The sequence below is a fragment of the Borostomias antarcticus genome, assembly GCF_949987555.1.
Source record: "Borostomias antarcticus genome assembly, chromosome: 20".
Classification (NCBI taxonomy): domain Eukaryota; kingdom Metazoa; phylum Chordata; class Actinopteri; order Stomiiformes; family Stomiidae; genus Borostomias; species Borostomias antarcticus.
The window spans coordinates 12,985,305-13,000,535 of NC_140253.1; positions in this window are offsets into that span (position 1 = coordinate 12,985,305).

A 15,231-nucleotide genomic window follows, 5' to 3' on the forward strand; every position below is an offset into this window, starting at 1 on the left:
TGGACAGTAGCTAGCACATTGGTTTGATAGTAGCATAGTTGGGATGGACAGTAGCTAGCACATTGGTTTGATAGTAGCATAGTTGGGATGTACAGTAGCTAGCACATTGGTTTGATAGCATATTTGGGATGGACAGTAGCTAGCACATTGGTTTGATAGTAGCATAGTTGGGATGGACAGTAGCTATCACATTGGTTTGATAGTAGCATAGTTGGGATGGACAGTAGCTAGCACATAGGTTTGATAGCATAGTTGGGATGGACAGTAGCTAGCACATTGGTTTGATAGTAGCATAGTTGGGATGGACAGTAGCTAGCACATTGGTTTGATAGTAGCATAGTTGGGATGGACAGTAGCTAGCACATTGGTTTGATAGTTGCATAGTTGGGATGGACAGTAGCTAGCACATTGGTTTGATAGCATAGTTGGGATGGACAGTAGCTAGCACATTGGTTTGATAGTAGCATAGTTGGGATGGACAGTAGCTAGCACATTCGTTTGATAGTAGCATAGTTGGGATAGACAGTAGCTAGCACATTGGTTTGATAGTAGCATAGTTGGGATGGACAGTAGCTAGCACATTGGTTTGATAGTAGCATAGTTGGGATGGACAGTAGCTAGCACATTGGTTTGATAATAGCATAGTTGGGATGTACAGTAGCTAGCACATTGGTTTGATAGCATATTTGGGATGTACAGTAGCTAGCACATTGGTTTGATAGTAGCATAGTTGGGATGGACAGTAGCTAGCACATAGGTTTGATAGCATAGTTGGGATGGACAGTAGCTAGCACATTGGTTTGATAGTAGCATAGTTGGGATGGACAGTAGCTAGCACATTGGTTTGATAGTAGCATAGTTGGGATTAACAGTAGCTAGCACATAGGTTTGATAGCATAGTTGGGATGGACAGTAGCTAGCACATTGGTTTGATAGTAGCATAGTTGGGATGGACAGTAGCTAGCACATTGGTTTGATAGAAGCATAGTTGGGATGGACAGTAGCTAGCACATTGGTTTGATAGTAGCATAGTTGGGATGGACAGTAGCTAGCACATTGGTTTGATAGTAGCATAGTTGGGATGTACAGTAGCTAGCACATTGGTTTGATAGCATATTTGGGATGGACAGTAGCTAGCACATTGGTTTGATAGTAGCATAGTTGGGATGTACAGTAGCTATCACATTGGTTTGATAGTAGCATAGTTGGGATGGACAGTAGCTAGCACATAGGTTTGATAGCATAGTTGGGATGGACAGTAGCTAGCACATTGGTTTGATAGTAGCATAGTTGGGATGGACAGTAGCTAGCACATTGGTTTGATAGTAGCATAGTTGGGATGGACAGTAGCTAGCACATTGGTTTGATAGTAGCATAGTTGGGATGGACAGTAGCTAGCACATTGGTTTGATAGTAGCATAGTTGGGATGGACAGTAGCTAGCACATTCGTTTGATAGTAGCATAGTTGGGATAGACAGTAGCTAGCACATTGGTTTGATAGTAGCATAGTTGGGATGGACAGTAGCTAGCACATTGGTTTGATAGTAGCATAGTTGGGATGGACAGTAGCTAGCACATTGGTTTGATAATAGCATAGTTGGGATGTACAGTAGCTAGCACATTGGTTTGATAGCATATTTGGGATGTACAGTAGCTAGCACATTGGTTTGATAGTAGCATAGTTGGGATGGACAGTAGCTAGCACATAGGTTTGATAGCATAGTTGGGATGGACAGTAGCTAGCACATTGGTTTGATAGTAGCATAGTTGGGATGGACAGTAGCTAGCACATTGGTTTGATAGTAGCATAGTTGGGATTAACAGTAGCTAGCACATAGGTTTGATAGCATAGTTGGGATGGACAGTAGCTAGCACATTGGTTTGATAGCATAGTTGGGATGGTCAGTAGCTAGCACATTGGTTTGATAGTAGCATAGTTGGGATGGACAGTAGCTAGCACATTGGTTTGATAGTAGCATAGTTGGGATTAACAGTAGCTAGCACATAGGTTTGATAGCATAGTTGGGATGGACAGTAGCTAGCACATTGGTTTGATAGTAGCATAGTTGGGATGGACAGTAGCTAGCACATTGGTTTGATAGTAGCATAGTTGGGATGGACAGTAGCTAGCACATTGGTTTGATAGTAGCATAGTTGGGATGGACAGTAGCTAGCACATTGGTTTGATAGTAGCATAGTTGGGATGGACAGTAGCTAGCACATTCGTTTGATAGTAGCATAGTTGGGATAGACAGTAGCTAGCACATTGGTTTGATAGTAGCATAGTTGGGATGGACAGTAGCTAGCACATTGGTTTGATAGTAGCATAGTTGGGATGGACAGTAGCTAGCACATAGGTTTGATAGCATAGTTGGGATGGACAGTAGCTAGCACATTGGTTTGATAGTAGCATAGTTGGGATTAACAGTAGCTAGCACATAGGTTTGATAGCATAGTTGGGATGGACAGTAGCTAGCACATTGGTTTGATAGTAGCATAGTTGGGATGGACAGTAGCTAGCACATTGGTTTGCTAGTAGCATAGTTGGGATGGACAGTAGCTAGCACATTGGTTTGATAGTAGCATAGTTGGGATGGACAGGAGCTAGCACATTGGTTTGATAGTAGCATAGTTGGGATGGACAGTAGCTAGCACATTGGTTTGATAGTAGCATAGTTGGGATGGACAGTAGCTAGCACATTGGTTTGATAGTAGCATAGTTGGGATGGACAGTAGCTAGCACATTGGTTTGATAGTAGCATAGTTGGGATGGACAGTAGCTACCACATTGGTTTGATAGTAGCATAGTTGGGATGTACAGTAGCTAGCACATTGGTTTGATAGCATATTTGGGATGGACAGTAGCTAGCACATTGGTTTGATAGTAGCATAGTTGGGATGGACAGTAGCTATCACATTGGTTTGATAGTAGCATAGTTGGGATGGACAGTAGCTAGCACATAGGTTTGATAGCATAGTTGGGATGGACAGTAGCTAGCACATTGGTTTGATAGTAGCATAGTTGGGATGGACAGTAGCTAGCACATTGGTTTGATAGTTGCATAGTTGGGATGGACAGTAGCTAGCACATTGGTTTGATAGCATAGTTGGGATGGACAGTAGCTAGCACATTGGTTTGATAGTAGCATAGTTGGGATGGACAGTAGCTAGCACATTCGTTTGATAGTAGCATAGTTGGGATAGACAGTAGCTAGCACATTGGTTTGATAGTAGCATAGTTGGGATGGACAGTAGCTAGCACATTGGTTTGATAGTAGCATAGTTGGGATGGACAGTAGCTAGCACATTGGTTTGATAATAGCATAGTTGGGATGTACAGTAGCTAGCACATTGGTTTGATAGCATAGTTGGGATGTACAGTAGCTAGCACATTGGTTTGATAGTAGCATAGTTGGGATGGACAGTAGCTAGCACATAGGTTTGATAGCATAGTTGGGATGGACAGTAGCTAGCACATTGGTTTGATAGTAGCATAGTTGGGATGGACAGTAGCTAGCACATAGGTTTGATAGCATAGTTGGGATGGACAGTAGCTAGCACATTGGTTTGATAGTAGCATAGTTGGGATGGACAGTAGCTAGCACATTGGTTTGATAGTAGCATAGTTGGGATGGACAGTAGCTAGCACATTGGTTTGATAGTAGCATAGTTGGGATGGACAGTAGCTAGCACATAGGTTTGATAGCATATTTGGGATGGACAGTAGCTAGCACATTGGTTTGATAGTAGCATTGTTGGGATGGACAGTAGCTAGCACATTGGTTTGATAGTAGCATTGTTGGGATGGACAGTAGCTAGCACATTGGTTTGATAGTAGCATAGTTGGGATGGACAGTAGCTAGCACATTGGTTTGATAGTAGCATAGTTGGGATGGATAGTAGCTAGCACATTGGTTTGATAGTAGCATTGTTGGGATGGACAGTAGCTAGCACATTGGTTTGATAGTAGCATAGTTGGGATGGACAGTAGCTAGCACATTGGTTTGATAGTAGCATAGTTGGGATGGACAGTAGCTAGCACATTGGTTTGATAGCATAGTTGGGATGGACAGTAGCTAGCACATTGGTTTGATAGTAGCATAGTTGGGATGGACAGTAGCTAGCACATAGGTTTGATAGCATAGTTGGGATGGACAGTAGCTAGCACATTGGTTTGATAGTAGCATAGTTGGGATGGACAGTTGCTAGCACATTGGTTTGATAGTAGCATAGTTGGGATGGACAGTAGCTAGCACATTGGTTTGATAGTAGCATAGTTGGGATGGACAGTAGCTAGCACATTGGTTTGATAGTAGCATAGTTGGGATGGACAGTAGCTAGCACATTGTTTTGATAGCATAGTTGGGATGGACAGTAGCTAGCACATTGGTTTGATAGTAGCATAGTTGGGATGGACAGTAGCTAGCACATTGGTTTGATAGTAGCATAGTTGGGATGGACAGCAGCTAGCACATTGGTTTGATAGCATAGTTGGGATGGACAGTAGCTAGCACATTGGTTTGATAGTAGCATAGTTGGGATGGACAGTAGCTAGCACATTGGTTTAATAGTAGCATAGTTGGGATGGACAGTAGCTAGCACATTGGTTTGATAGTAGCATAGTTGGGATAGACAGTAGCTAGCACATTGGTTTGATAGTAGCATAGTTGGGATGGACAGTAGCTAGCACATTGGTTTGATAGTAGCATAGTTGGGATGTACAGTAGCTAGCACATTGGTTTGATAGCATAGTTGGGATGGACAGTAGCTAGCACATTGGTTTGATAGTAGCATAGTTGGGATGGACAGTAGCTAGCACATTGGTTTGATAGTAGGATAGTTGGGATGGACAGTAGATAGCTCAGCAGTTCTTAGATGAGTCAGCAGAGTGTGGTATGCATATCAAAGCAGCAACATTAGTATGATAAGCATCTGGTCATCTAGCGCTCTTTAGTATGAGCACCTGCTCCAATGCTTTTGGCACACTAGGGATCTAACTAAACCTGGGCGTAAGGATTGGCTGCATGTAACACTACTTTTCTTCATCTCCTTATTGGTACTAAGAGTGTATCTATTACAAACCTTGTTCCAGTCACATCAGAACATCAGAACACTGAACGTTCTAAGGAAAGGAGAACATATATTACTGGGACCATAGTGCTTACTGATTGCTTGTTACTGACAGCCCTTTTCTGCCAATCACAGACAGGCCCTGGTGACTGCCCATATGCTGAGGAGGACGTTGAGGGCGAGGAGCCCCGCCTCTCCCACACAGGCACAGTGATGGACTCAGGGACCCAGACAGCTTTCACTGGCTTTACCTACGCCAACCCTGAGATGGAGCTCCTGCTATCGGTAAGAGGACTCAATCTTTGGTGTGTCACTGTACTTTAACTTATGACAAGCTCCGCCCACTGCTGCGCCAGGTGGCCAATGAGCTGCACTGCAAGGCAGGCGGGTACTGTACGTCAGCACTAGGGCGCCGCCGTCACCCGGACAACCCAGACCCAGATCGTTAGACACATGGACTTATTGTTTTTAGTTTGAACAAAAGTGATGGTAATTCTCGTTGGTTGGTGGATTATTACAAACAGATTTGGTGGGTCACTTGGCTTGACTGATCATCTCGCTGTGTGTCTCAGAAATCATTGACATTATTTTGTTAAGACCATTTTATACATTCTGTTAATCGTCAGAGAGGTCAGAGGTCGAGAGGTCGCCTACAATTGCTTAGCTCTTCTCTGTAATTCTAACCATTGCATAGTTCTCACTTTTGTCCATTTCTCTTGATCTGGTAGGCAAACAAACTGGCTCCCCTGGAATCCTGACTCCCTTCCTCCTCACCTGACTTCCTGACTCACCCCTTCCCTCAATTAGTAGGGAGTGACACTCTACTTCCTCCACTAACCCTCACTCTCAAGCTCTATGTCCAGATAGATAGATAGATAGATAGATAGATAGATAGATAGATAGATAGATAGATAGATAGATAGATAGATAGATAGATAGATAGATAGATAGGTCGGTCGGTCGGTGGGTAGGTAGGTTGGTAGGTGGGTGGGTTGGTAGGTGGGTAGGTAGGTAGGTAGCTGGGTGGGTCGGTGGGTACGTAGGTAGGTGGTTGGGTAGGTAGGTAGGTGGGTAAATAGGTGGGTGGGTAGGTAGGTGGGTACGTAGCTAGGTAAGTGGGTAGGTGCGTGGGTGGGTAGGTAGGTAAATGGATGGGTAGGTAGGTAGGTAGGTAGGTGGGTGGGTGGGTAGGTAGGTAGGTAGGTGAGTAGATAGGTAGGTGGATACCTATAGGTTAGCCTGTACCGTCACTACCTATAGGTTAGCCTGTACCGTCACTACCTATAGGTTAGCCTGTACCGTCACTACCTATAGGTTAGCCTGTACCGTCACTAACTATAGGTTAGCCTGTACCGTCACTACCTATAGGTTAGCCTGTACCGTCACTACCTATAGGTTAGCCTGTACCGTCACTACCTATAGGTTAGCCTGTACCGTCACTACCTATAGGTTAGCCTGTACCGTCACTACCTATAGGTTAGCCTGTACCGTCACTACCTATAGGTTAGTATATTCCCAGTCTCAGAGTCGGTCCTCAGGTTGTCAGTTGTTGACAGGTGACAGACCTGCTCGACGAAAGCAGGACACATTTGTAAAAGAAGCCTGGTCTTGGTATGTTCTTCCCTGTGTAAGTAAAGGCTTCTATCTAACGTACTATCCCTGAAACCACCTCTTCAACCACCCAGTCTCTAGAAAACTCCACAACCAGTCGGTGTAGACCGGGAACCTGTTGGTCATGGTCAACCTGAGACAACCTGTCCACTAGCCTCTGACAGCCTGTAAAAGGTAAGATCAATTTCATTTATAGTAAACCATGTATCCTTGTTTAGACAAAGATTACACTGGAAACGTGGTCACAGACAGGTTTGAGCGTTACCAAAGAAATCTAATCCCTTCAACTCTCCACTAGATGGAGCTAGAGTGGTGATAGTCAGGAAGTGTTTTATGTGAAGGAGAACCACTAGGGAGAAGTCAGCGAGGATAGTATGCATGCTCATGTAATTCATTTATATCTACACCAGGGGGAGCTAGAGGTAGTAATTTATTTGATAAAATGCTGCGTTTGCAATATCCCAGATGTTTTTAGGCCAAAACAAGTATAGAGGAATATTGCTTGGGATCATTTTTTGTAGAACATTTTCATAAGAAACCGCCAACCGGTTTGGACTAGTATAAACTGCAACTTAAGTGTTGTTGCAGCTTATTACATAACATTCTGTCTGTCACATTACCACTGACCAATCTGGACAGGGATATCTTTATCACATATTTTGTAATTGGATAAGATATAAAGCATTATGTCAAGAGGATTTTTCCTTTCTGGACTTTCTCCCGTTTATTGACTTCTGTTTGCATGTTGGGACCAATAAACCACTTTGCATCAAAACTCTGTTTTATTGGACTGTCTTTTCAAAAGGATAAAGAACTTAGTAAAATTGAATTCTTCAGTAGAGTGAACTACAAACTACAGCCAGAACTTGACATCATCCTGAGTTTGAGACTCAACTGCCAATTTTGAGACACCAATATTTTTGAAATATCTCATACATTTGAAGTCAGATTGCTATTTAGATTGCTATTCATGCAGATTGCTGATCAGAAAAAATGTTACATCATATCGGATCAGCAAATCACCAATCCCTATCAGGCATACTAGATTGAGTAGCTTTGGACAACCATCCTCATCTCATGCGTTCCCATTCTGTGTAGTGAAACAGTAGTGATCAGGATGGTTGTACAAGGCTGGAGAACTTCAGAGCCGAATTGGTGCATTCCTCAAATGATCATTAGATTTTATTGTCACTGTCATTAAACAGTTGGGTGAAGGTGAGAGATTAAGTACATTTTTATTTATTATCTTACCTCTTGTCTTCACATTCAGCTGTTCAACCTCTGTCTTTAGCTGGTCTCTCTCATTTGTGATGTTGTTGTATCTACTCTGTAGCTGGTCTCTCTCATTTGTAATGTTGTTGTATCTACTCTGTAGATGGTCTCTCTGCTCAGTCAGGCTGGCTCTGACCTCTCTGTCTGAAAAAGGGAAACACCAATGAGATACATGTACCATAATGACAACATTACTGATCTCGACAGTGACTCCGAAAATTACTCTTTGTCATTCTGTATCATTCATTATCAATCTGCAATATGCTGTGTTGTATGGTACTGTAGTAGTGTTCTGTCCTGTTGGAATCAATGTTCAGTAGAACACATGACTGCAGACGTGGGTCAAATTAATAGAGTATTACTGTCAGAGATTAAAGATTATTCTAATAAGGCAGGTTCTAAAATGATATTCAGAAGTGGGCAGACATTTTAGACTGTCTCTTAAAATGATCTCTGTTTTCATTTCTGGTTCATCAGTACTGAGGAGGTGTAGCTTCAAACCCAGTAGACTTACAGTGGAGGCCCAGGCCTGTGATCCCAGCCAGCAGGAGAACACACAGCAGACCCAGACACACTGCAGCAGCTCTGGAGGGACTGCTCCTCTGTGGAGAGACTGAATCAAGATGTCATACATCATATCAGAAGATATATGCAACTTCACACCGGATACCTAGGCGTGTTTTCCTGGTTACAGGCTAAGCCCAGTCCTGTACTTAAAGGCCCACAGGATATGTGTGCAATTTTGCAACTATGGGATACCTGAGGATTCGAAAGGTATACCTGAAGATTTTAAATGTTATACCTGAATATTATAAAGGGTATACACCTGAAAATTCTAACCCTGTACGGCCAAATCGACTGTGTGTGTGTGTGTGTGTGTATGTGTGTGTGTGTGTATGCGTGTGTGTTATTTAGTACAATGACAAGATAGTGACAGAAAGGTCATGATTCTTTTAGGTAAAGAAAAGAAATGAAAGGAAGTCAGTTATGTTAATTTGTTTGTCAGCCATCTTGTCAGTTAGAGTTGAGGTCATGAACAGTATGTGCTGACATGGTCATAGCGAAGGGTCTACGGCAGGGGTGTCAAACTCAAATACAGAGTGGGCCAACATTTGAAGAGTTTCTTTCCAAAACGAGATATATCCATTTGGAGAAATGTTGGTTATTTGACATTATTATTTAAGACATCAGCAATCAAATTCATTCACAATTTTTGTTAATTAAACTATGACTTGAGCTAATTAAAGGCCGGGGACACATTTTTTTCAAATCCAGAATAAATATTTTTATTTTATAACCACAACTAGTTAATAAATAGGTCAAAAACATATCCATCTTAACACTGTCAACCATCTTAAATGGTTTAATATCTTAAATATATGGAATAGTATATACAATGATTGAATAATAATAATCATACAGACACATTAAATAATTAAATTTGGAGTTAGTGTTGGTCAGAACCTACACAATACAACCTTTTTTTTGCAAAACGCTTTATATCCACCTTATACTGTAACACCATTAAGAAAAGCTAGTGGAGCAATGGTGTGTGTGTGTGTGTGTGTGTGTGTGTGTGTGTGTGTGTGTGTGTGTGTGTGTGTGCGTGTGTGTGACTGACTGTGTGTGTGTACGTGTGTGTTCAAACACATTCATAAAAGCATAGTTAACACCTATACATTAATGTCATACACAAAATCCATTAAAAAAGCAGTGTACTATTTAAAAAGTGGAGTTATATAATAATAATTATTATAATAATATAATATAATATAAAAGGCCATTCTGGTTATAGCATTAACCAGAGGCAATCCAATTAGATTGTCTACTCAGGTAGGGGATGGTAGAGTTGTGACTTTGTTTAGCTCATGTTTCCATCGACTGGACTGTGTGTGTGTGTATGCGTGTGTGCATGCGTGCATGAGTGTCAGCTGGGCTTCAGATGGCAGTGTGTGCCTTTTACCCTACTCTTCCTCACTGTGGACATCACTGGTCACAGCCAAGGCATGGTCGTAGAAGGCCTTGACGTGTGCTGGGGCACCAATGGCTTCCAGCAGGCTGATGATGTCCCTCTTCTTTACAGCCTTCACGGTGGTCATCATGGGCAGGGGGGCTGCTTTATACATGCCCCAGTTCTTGCCTCTCTTCAGGAGAGTGTGCTGGTAGGCGGGACCGTGGAAGGTGGTTCTCATCCCCAACCCTTTTCCATCGATCTCCAACACCCGGGCGTCGCTGATCTTGTACGATCTGGTGGACTGCATGAGAGCCTTTGTTGCAGCTTTGTGGTCACAACTCTCCCAATCCTTCCCATACACATAGACAGAGCCATGCTTCCTCAGGATGTTGGTGTACTCTTCCGGCAGGAGGATGGTGTCCTGCTTGCGAATATCCTGCTCAATTCTTCCGAAGACTCTATCAGCAGGCAGAAAACTATGGCCACGTACAGGGAAGTAGTACTCCATATTCACGTCTTTGAAGATGGTGCTTCGTAGACTGGACAGCATGCCAACCATGTTGACGTTCTTATTCTGTCCGTAGCAGGAATCACTGAACAGCCTCAAATGGCCAGCCCGCTGGACATCTTCAGCTAGACTGGATCTCAGGCAGTGGTCCAGAGCAGATGCAGTCATGTTGCTGTCTTTTCTGTTTTCATTCTCAAGCCACACATAGAGATGTCGGTCACTCAGTGCCTGCTGGCTCCTCTCTCCATGGTGGACCACAACACCAAACACATACATGTACAGCTGCCTGGAGTAATAGGTCTGGCCGATGGGAGACTTGGGCAGAGAGAGGTTCTGCATCATGTCAAAGCAGACTGTGACTGAATCCTCCACTGCATTCAGCAGGTTGTAGAATACCCGGGCTCTGCGTCGGTGGAGCATGAATGACACAATCTCTCTCTTCCTCTCTTCCTCGGTCAAGTTGGGATCCTTCATACGCAGCTTCAAGCTCATGCAGGTGGCACAGCAGTCTTTTGCCGGATGCCCAAACCCCAGGTTGAACCGGTGGCAGAACACGTTGTAGTACAGGGAGTAGCTGATGTCCCTGTGCTTCTGATCCTGGAACAGCTGGTGCATCTTGGCCACTGACAGCTCACTCGGCAGGTACTTCCGGCCAGGTGTGCCACGACGAGCATAGTGGCTGGCCTTGCACATGAAGGAGGACACATGCTGCACTACTGCCTCTCTCTTCTCCGTGTTCTCATCCACTTTTCTGGCTCCACCCCTGCGCTCCGGTCTGGCTTCCCCATGTTCACTAAAATACTTCACCACCCTGGAGACTCTGTCTTTACTAACACCTATGCAGTATTTAAGAAAAAGGTGGTTTATTCAGTTAACAATCTGTCAATAGCAAGCTAGTAGTCACTACAAGCTAGTAGTCAGTATTCAGTCTGGTATTCTCTACCAGTTTATCATATTGGTACAGGGCTACACACTGTGGTAACCATCTGATAACCCAAACGCTACATTCTTAATAAAGAACCAACATAACCAAATTAGCATATGAAAATCATTGTAGGCTTTGTCTTTTGTCTGAGTGAAGTTTTTACGCAGCACCAATAATGCCATTTGGCATAAGCCTAAATTGTGGGACAGTGTGTTGTGCAGCTGGGAAAAGACTGACAGCTGATTGGCATGATTTTAAACACACTTTTTTTTAATTATTCCTTTTATTTATGAGTGTTTCTGTGTTGTTGTTTTTTTTTTCGTTATCTGAAAATCGGCATTCTAGGCTATACGTCTATCCTGGGCCTAGGCCTACATTGACAGCGGTCAACCGGCCCCCTCTGCCCCTATAAAATATTCTATTGTAGGATTTTGTCTACACTCTAGCCAAGGACACACTTTTGACAGCAATAATAATTAATTCAGAATAAAAAAAAAACTAAATAGATAACAATGTATACTATTTTGTTTCAAAGACGTTATTTGTCCCAGAGAATCTCCTCAGACTCGGTGAATTCGCCAGCTGCCTGTGCGTAAAGTTGCGCACGGATGTTAACTGAGTCTACAGGCTATAGAGACTAAATAAATCTAAGTTTGCCCAAGATTACACAGGCCATTGATTTCTCATGGCATCGAAATGACTAGTGAATTTATTTGAAAAATAATCTTACCAAGGACACTTTGGAATGTCGCCTTGCAGACAGGTATCTTGGAGTGGGGAGGAGCGCTGGACAGGAGGCTGTATTTCGCGGTGACATCCCTGGGCTTCTGCCTGTCCTCGTCGGAGACTCGTTGCCTACTGACCTTATTTACAGTAGTCAGACGAAGGAGTATTTTGTCCTGCTCCACTTTTGTCTCGCTTTTGTAGAGTGTGGCGAAGTTGAAGGCCACATCTTCATTAGACAGTTTGTCGGCATGACAAAGACCAAAATTAGCTGCTGCACGGTGACCACAATTAACTCCAGGATGTTTCCCCTCTCCTGAATGCCTTATGATCTTGGCCTTCTCTTTTTGGTGGCTTGCCTTCGATGGCTTTCTCTTTCTCCCAACAACAGCTGGAATGACCGGCTCCGATCCATCATCGAAATCCATTGCTAGCTGACGTTAGACCTGACTCGACTTGACTGACTTGATCGCTGACCTGATCGCTACGTTGCTAGCTATAGCCTACTTGACTTGACCGACTCGACCGCAGCCGACAAAAACAATGAAACCTTACTGATGGATCTAGTTATTATTTCGTCCTCCTTTTATAATAGCCTATTAACCGATTGTTATTTTGCAGTAGTGTAGGCCTAGCCTAATCAGTGTCACTTCAGAGGTGCGCTTCTCAGTGAGGAGACGCTCTTCTCAGGAGATGCTCAGATGCGCGCTATATCGCGCTTTGAAAAGAAACTGGTCTGTCGGATATAGCGTTTTGTGGAAAAAATACATTTTAAAGTAGGCCTAAAATGTATAATCTTAAAATTCGTTAATGGCAATAATTCACACATACATTAAGGTACCTCTGAAGGACCATTTCCAGTAGTAAAATGCAAATGTCAAAAAATGGCGTTTATCGCGTTTTGGAACCAAACTCTTCATTTTTAACTTGAACAAAGTCGCGGGCCAACATTGAACAAATACAATTTTAATATGGACCCAAACAAGTTTTGCTTTAACGTTGAATATGCACTTATCACTTTCGCTTTTGGTGCGCATCAATGGTGTGCACTTACATATGTGAATACGCCCTCAGACACAAGTGTTGGTGCTCCATCTGCTCAGTAGAGAAGCTTGTAAAACCCTGACTGTCCTACAGCCAGGCAGACAGACAGACAGCCGGCATGCAGACAGACAGCCAGGCAGACAGCCAGGCAGACAGGCAGGCAGACAGCCAGGCAGACAGGCAGGCAGACAGGCCGGCAAGAAGGCAGACAGGCAGACTGGATTGAATGAACAGGAACGGAGCAAACACAGCGGCCGGCTAGGTCAACACAGGTGTCTCTATCACAGTGAGACGTTACATAACGTAAAGCTTCTGTTTTCTGCCTTTCTTTCGCCATTTTTATGAAGGGGTAACACGGTTACAGTTGTAGTATGAGATTGCTATGACTACTGTCACAGAAGAGAGGGCGTTTCTGGGTCCTGTCTTGATTGACGCGCCAAAACAACAGCAGAGCATTATGGGATTTGTAGTATTAGCGGTGAATGCGCTGTATAATACTCGCGGGCCAGCTCTAGTAGTCATTTGGTATTGCCTCGCGGGCCAAATATAATTACACTGCGGGCCAAATGTGGCCCGCGGGCCAGAGTTTGACACCCCTGGTCTACGGTCACAGTTGTTACCTCCTTATTTACATGGGGATCAGCAAAAATGCCAGAATAGAGAAACACTGCTTCTCCAATAACTAATTGGATAAGAATACTAATTCTAATAACAATACCACTACTTCTACTACTACTATTACTACTACTACTACTACTAATAATAATAATAATCATAATAATAATAAAACCTCGGACACAGGATAGCAACAGGTTTTTTATTGGCTACAAAACATCAACATGGTATGTGATAAGGTGGTGTCCTCTTCATGTCTAGCCTAGTCTGTTTCAATTATTGTGGGAAAGTACACATAGAATTCAGGATAAATGAGTTGTCCCATGTGGCCCTCCACTTGCCATTGTCACCTAATAGGGGCCAGGTTGCACTCCGGATTTACTGTACTATGATAATACAGTATGAAGAAACATACTGTAGGCTTGAATCCCAAAGTATATCACTTCCATTGTGGACTTTTCTTCCCCATGTCTTTATTTAAAAAAAAAATATGTGAAGAAGAGAAGAAAATATTTATTTTTATAATATTTATTTATTTATAGTTTTCCTGGCTGGTAACCAAACATCGGTCTAAGAACATATCTATGGACTTGCTACGGTTGTCCCACCAGTTTTATAGGCAATACATCCCTCTCAATTAATTCCATATCACTAATTTACTAATTACATGAATATTATATAGTACAATGCACAATGACAAGATAGTGATAGAAAGTTAATGATTCTTTGAGAGAAAAAAAGGAAGTCACTTATGTTGGTATGTGTACTATTTTGTTGTCAGCCGTGGCCAACTGTCTTGTCAGTTAGAGTTGAGGTCATGTCCAGTCTGTAAGACAGTCGATACCTCCTTATTTACACGGGGATCAGGAGAAATGCTTCAATACTAAATCCCCTCGAGTTCAAGTCATCTTTCATCACAATCAATAGAGAAACACTTTCTCCAATTAACAAATAATGGATAATTATTGGATAATAATAATAACAACAACAACAACAACCATAATAATAATAATAATAATAGATATAACTGTAAGTTCAAGCCACATAGTTGCCAAGATACAGATGTGGGAAGTTAGAAATGTCACATGCTGCAGCATTTCACCTTCGCGGTATTTGGCAGGGAAATCACGTTGGAAATCTCGTGGGATTTCAGACGGGTGTTATTTCGTTTTAGTGATGCACCACCGCCAGGTGGCGTCTTTGAGTAGATTTAGCAGGCTGGGCTCAGTGTTTTTCTCCTATAGTCTACGAATGAAGCATCATTCAATTTCACATTCTTTAATTTAAATGCTCTGTTGTAAAGCACTTTGAGCTGAATTTATCTGTATGAAAGGTGCTATACAAATAACGTTTAATTGTTATTATTACCTTGTTCTCAAACACGTTTTCTCCATATGGATGTAATTTAATTATTACGAACACCTATATCTAGGCCTACAGTAGCCTATCTATCTCGGTAACTGACGTTGGGTCAAGACGTGGTGTCTGTTAAGTCCAAAGCTCAAAAT